Raw genomic sequence first — 6,000 nt, forward strand, 5'->3', positions numbered from 1 at the left:
GAGGGGTGTGGGATACTTTAGGTGCACTAGCTTGGATCACAAGATGGCGATCTGTCCATAAAGGAGTGGCCCAACGGCAGCTTGAGTGTGTTTTCACTGCAGGGAGTCTGGGCACATCAACCCCAAGTATCCCAAGTTGCACTAGATGGCGGTGGCAACAGCGCAGCATGGAAAGATTAGGATTAGTTTGTTTATCTAAGACTCGGACTAAGAAACACGAAAGAAACATTAACTTATAGGTCACAAGCAAACCGTCTAAGATCCCTATACTCCATTACTCAATTATCACAGGCATCGACGCATAGATCAAATCATTTAAAACAGGTTTGATTCTAATCCATGAAGTTCCATAGGTATGTGGTATGTGCTTCCTATGACACGACACACATCTCAGCTAGGTCAAGCACATATGCAAGTTTTAGCGACGCACACACACTTTAGATCATAATTAGTTGATGACGCTAAATTAAAGTATTAAGCAAAGACTTAGAATTAAAGTATATAATAAACAGCATATAAATCTAACAAACCCTAAGAATTGTCACCTAAACTAAGATCATTTTCCCCCTTTGATTATCCCTTTAAACCCAACTAGAAAACTACTCTAGCATGTTTAAGGGAATCATAAAAGCAAGGTTGAATAAACTCATAAACATAAAAGAATAAATAGTAATAATAAGGTTTAGAGATTAATTCTTAAAATCGAGTACAAGATGTAAAGACTTCTCCTTATGAACACTAGTGTATCAAACGAACAAAAGAAAGAGAAAGAGTTGGTGAACTTCAAAGGCTTCAAGGAGAGGAACGAGAGAGAGCTTCTGGTCGTTGGCTGCTCCTCTGGTCGTCTCTTGGCTGCTCCAATGATTACACACTCTAAACCCTAGGGCTTAGATGAGTATTTATAAGGTTTTGAAGGCTTAGGGTTTTGTACGAGTAAAAACATATTTTCTTGTTGAGTGCAGGACAAGGAGCGGCTGAGGAAGATTCTGGACCATCGTGACTCCTCTGGACCGGGCCGCCGTGAAGGTTGCTAATCGGACCGTCATCAAAGTCCACTTGCTTCAAACTTATCTTCTTGTCGGTTTAAAACACGTTCTGGTAACTCTGGCATATCTTCCAACTGACTGAACGAAACAAGTTGATTTCATTTGGAGGAGAACGATGACTCTTCCATCTTTCCATAGACACCAATATCCTCAAAATGTGGGTTCTGGAAGTCCTTTAAAAGTATTCCGTACTGTAAACTCTGAATCTATCCTGAAACGTATTTTCCTTGTCTTTTGGTCTTTTTTGCTATAAAACCTGTAAAACCTTCTTGAAACCTAAATAATGTCATTAAAGCCTTGAAATCATGTAAAACTCTTCCTAAATGCATACTATAACTATAGCTAAAATAGGTAAATTAAAGATGTTATCATTGAGTTTCTGAGAGTCCTTGGACGGGCGAGGGATGTGGATATTCATATAGCGGGGGAGTTGAGGCCAGCGGATTTGATTATCAGTTCTGTAAAGTTGTATGATGTTATCATGGGGATGGATTTATTGGGTCGTCATAGGCTACATCAGGATTTTCATCAGGGTAGAGTGGTGTTTGAGCGTCCAGAAGGGAAGTTGGTATTTGAGGGAGTGAGACCGACTTCCGGGAGTCTTGTGATCTCGGACATGTAGGCCGGGAAGATGATCGAGAATGGGTGTGAGGCCTATCTGGTTACAATTTGGATGTCGGAGTCAGTGGGGCAGTCTACAATTGGCGATATTAGGGTTGTTGAGGAGTTTGAGGATATGTCCCAGTCATTGCAGGAGTTACCACCATCTCGGTTTGATCCCTTAACTATTGAGCTGGAACCGGGGACTATGCCGGTATCCAAGGTGCGTTACAAGAAGGCTCCAGCAAAGAAGCAGTTGGAGGATCTTTTGAGGAAGGGATTGATTCATCCTAGCGTTGCACCGTGGGGAGAGCTGATTTTGTTCGTTAAGAAGAAGAACAGGAGTTTCCGCTTGTGCATTGATTATCGGGGTTTGAACTCGGTCACTTTGAAGAACGAGTACCCTTTTCCCTTGATCGATGAGTTGTTGGATCAGCTGAGAGGTGCTACTTGGTTCTCCAAGATTGATCCGTCGATATATCATCAGATTACGATAGATGAAGCAAATGTGAGGAAGACTGCTATTAGGATGAGATATGGGCATTATGACTATGTGGTGATGTTTTTTGGGTTGCTAACGCACCAACAACGTTCATGAGGTTGATGAACAATGTGTTCCAAGAGTTTTTGGATGTGTCTGTTATCATCTTCATTGATGATATTCTGGTGTACTCTAAGAGTTCTGAGGAGCATGTAGTACACTTGAGAGTAATGTTGGAGAAGCTGCTGGAGCAAAAGTTGTATGCCAAGTTGAGCAAGTGCAGTTTCTAGCAGAGGGAGATGGGTTTTTTGGATCACATTGTCTGCAAAGGGAGTTTTTGTGGATCCAAAGAAGATTCACACCATCATGGATTGGCCTAGACTGCCGAATGCCACGGAGATCAGGAGTTTTCTTGGTTTGGCGGGTTACAACAGGAGATTCGTGAAGGGTTTGGCGAGCAAGGAACGACCGATGACTAATTTACAGGGAAGGATGTTCCGTTTGTTTGGTCACGGGAGTGTGAAAAGGGCTTTACAAGCCTGAAGGAGATGTTGACTAATACGCCAGTGTTTACACAAGCATTCAATCCAACATCCACAACACAAAGCATACAGCGAACCCGTACCTAGAACCGTATGAGCTCTGATACCTAACTGAAATAACCCGACCAATTATTTTTTTTTTAATATCCTAATATCTAGTGATCTCATACTCACTAGCAACCTACCCCAAACAATAACAGCAGATAACCAATAAATAATCCAATAAACCAATAACGAATAAATGAATGACATAATACCAATTCAGCAATAATCCAAAACATAAAAACAAAGTCATAGTACCAGCAATCCTAACATTCGTTATAGACCACTAAGTTCCACTCTAGAATCCTAACAAAGACAGAGAGCAAAAAAACGAATCTCTAGAACATCCTGCTCTTCATAGCCTTGACTCCACGATCACATTTTACCTTTACCTGCGCCACAACACAAAACAGAGGCGTAAGTATTACCAGAAATACTTAGTGAGGAAATCATTCAATCTACTGGGCTATTATACACACAAGCAATTGAGATATCTCTAACCAAAAAACAACAAACAAGAAACAAACCAGGACAACTGCATCGATCGACACTGATTGGGGTTGCATCAACCGATGCAACCCTCCATCGACTGATGCAATACTCATCTACATCGACCGACACCAACACTACATTGATCGATGCATGTTTGACATTTCACGAAATCCCTAATTGCATCGACCGACACCACTACATGGCATCGACCGATGCTCTTAGGTCAAATTGCACTGTCCTCACATTGAATCGATCGATGCACATGCCGAGCATTGTCTTCCCCGAAGCTCCTCACCAGATCTCCGTACCTACACCACCAACACACGATCCAATGCCACAAAAGAGCCTCTCAAAGCCCCAAGTGACCCATAAATATTCTAACAAGCCAAGGAATCAACCACATAACACATAAACAAGAAAATCAGAGAAATCTGAAGCTTAGATAAGCCATGTTCTTGTACTCACCTTTGCCAAAGAAGAATCCTGACCCTACACCAATGACTCTGCGCTCCTAACAAGCTCCTACAACAATCCCAGCTACAGATCTCCCAAAGAACAGCCAAAAATCACTAAACTCTCAGGAACGCTTAATAACTTCTTTCTCTCTTTCTTTTTCCTCTCAAAAACGGCTAATTTCCACTAATGACGACACCAACTCGACTTAAGGGTTTCCTAATCCCAAAACACAGCTAAACACGTGTTTAACTTAAGTCGTCCCGCACAAAACCGACCTTGCATCGACTGATGCAACTCCTTCATCGATCGATGAACATCCCAAACTAGGAATCCGGTTCGCGGATGTTACAATGCGTCGGTTATAGAAGTGATACAAAGTATGAGCTTTTGACTCTTGCGTCAAAAATTAAAATCATCGTAAACTCAATAAAACCGATGAAATTATATTGACGTATAAGTTAACGTCAATTGATCAACCAAAGCCAATATAATTTGCATCGGACATTGTTAAGTCGGTTTGAAAACCGACGTCAATACTTTTGTGTCATTTAGTAACCGACGTTATCATAAATATAAAACGTCGTTAAAAGCCGGTTATCTTATAGTGAGGGGTGCGTCAGTCAATGCAAGGGGGTCTGCTTCGATCGACACAAGGAGTTTGTCGGTCGATGTAACCTTCGCCAGGTGTCTGTGTCGATCGAGGGTGTCGGTCGACATAAACCTGTCAGCAGGCGGCTGACTTTTGCTGTTCCTAGTTTGATTGTTATTTATTTCTTGTTGATTGGAGATTCTCAATTGCTTGTGTGCATAGCCTAGTAGATGGGAGGATTGCCTCACTGAATATTTATGATAATACGCACGCGTCTTAATTGTTGTTTCTGATGCAGGTTAAGGCAAAGTGTTATCGTGTAATCAAAGCAGTAAAGAGGAGAATGTTCTAGAGGCTTGATTATTTGTTCTATGTTGCTGTTAGGTTGCTAGAATGAAACATAGTGGTCTTGAATGGTTGTTTAGGTTGCTGGTTCATTGTTCTATGACTTGGTTATGCTATTTGGTATTGATGGTTAGATGTTATGGAATTAATAATGGTTATTTGGTTTAATGTTTGGTTATTTCCGCTGTTTGGTTTGAATGTGGTTAGGAGGATAGTGAGTATGGGATCACTAGTTTAATATTATATTTTAAAAAAAACGGGTTGGGTCGTTTCACTCCGACATCAGCCAAACCATGCCCCAAACATCAAAAATAACAGGCACACAAGAGAAAAATCAACCACACAATTACATAAAGAGAGATTTAATCGCTTATATTAGTTATAGTAGTGCACTCACCTCTAAAACAAAAAGTGTCTCACAAAGAGAACGACACATACAGCCACATCAGCCTCCTAACCGTCACCACACACTCAAATCTCCTTCTCCACAAATCTCTCAAGAACATGCACATAAAACTCTCTTTTCGATCAAATAAAATCTCAGGAAACTTTCTCTCTTCTCTTTCACAAAGGAGAAATAAAAAGAGACTCCTAAAACCCTAAAATGTTGAGACTCCCCTCTTAAACTGAGTCCTAAAGTTTTCTTTCAACCACACCAAACCGGAGAAACATAAATCAAACAACAATCCAAATCAGCTTATGGTGGCAAGCGATACCACCTACCACCTATGGTGTCGATTGATACCCCCAACCAAAAACCAGTTCGCGGACGCTACATTTTTTCTTTGTTAACTAGTCACTTTTAATATCGTCGGTTTTTATTTGAACAAATTAGCAACAAAAACACAAGTGAATATTATTGACAACAAAATAGAAACTGATAGTAAAAATATAATGTAAGTGTATGTGGGCAAGCTCAAGTTGAAGATGAAGTTTAGGAAGCTGTACAAAATATGTTTGCACAAGCTTCTATCTTGGCACATGCATCTGATGTATGCTCAAGCCTCTGTCCTACAAAAGAGCATCAAAGACCTGTTGATCTTGTCTGTATGTCTCGGTTTTGAAGATTTATGAAGATATATTTAAGGCACGTTTTGGGATATTACTTAGAGTTAAAGCACGAAGAAAAATAAAGCTTGAAGATATTTAGAAGATTTAATGGGATTAGAAAATATTCGTTTAACAAAGAATAAAGTTAAATGAAATATTTCCTCTTGATTTTAGGAAAGTTGTTAACCTTGGGAGAGACAAGAAATCCCTTAAATATAGAGGGTCTAGGACTTAGAAACTTATCTCTCTAGAACGTGAAAAAAAAAAGAGGAAAAATCTTGTAAGCCTTTTGAGAAAATGGAAACTGATAGTAAAAATATAATACAAGTACTCGATCTAGGTAAATTTTTGTTATAA

The sequence above is a fragment of the Camelina sativa genome, chromosome 20 (assembly GCF_030686135.1).
Source record: "Camelina sativa cultivar CO46 ecotype springtype chromosome 20, ASM3068613v1".
Lineage (NCBI taxonomy): Eukaryota > Viridiplantae > Streptophyta > Magnoliopsida > Brassicales > Brassicaceae > Camelina > Camelina sativa.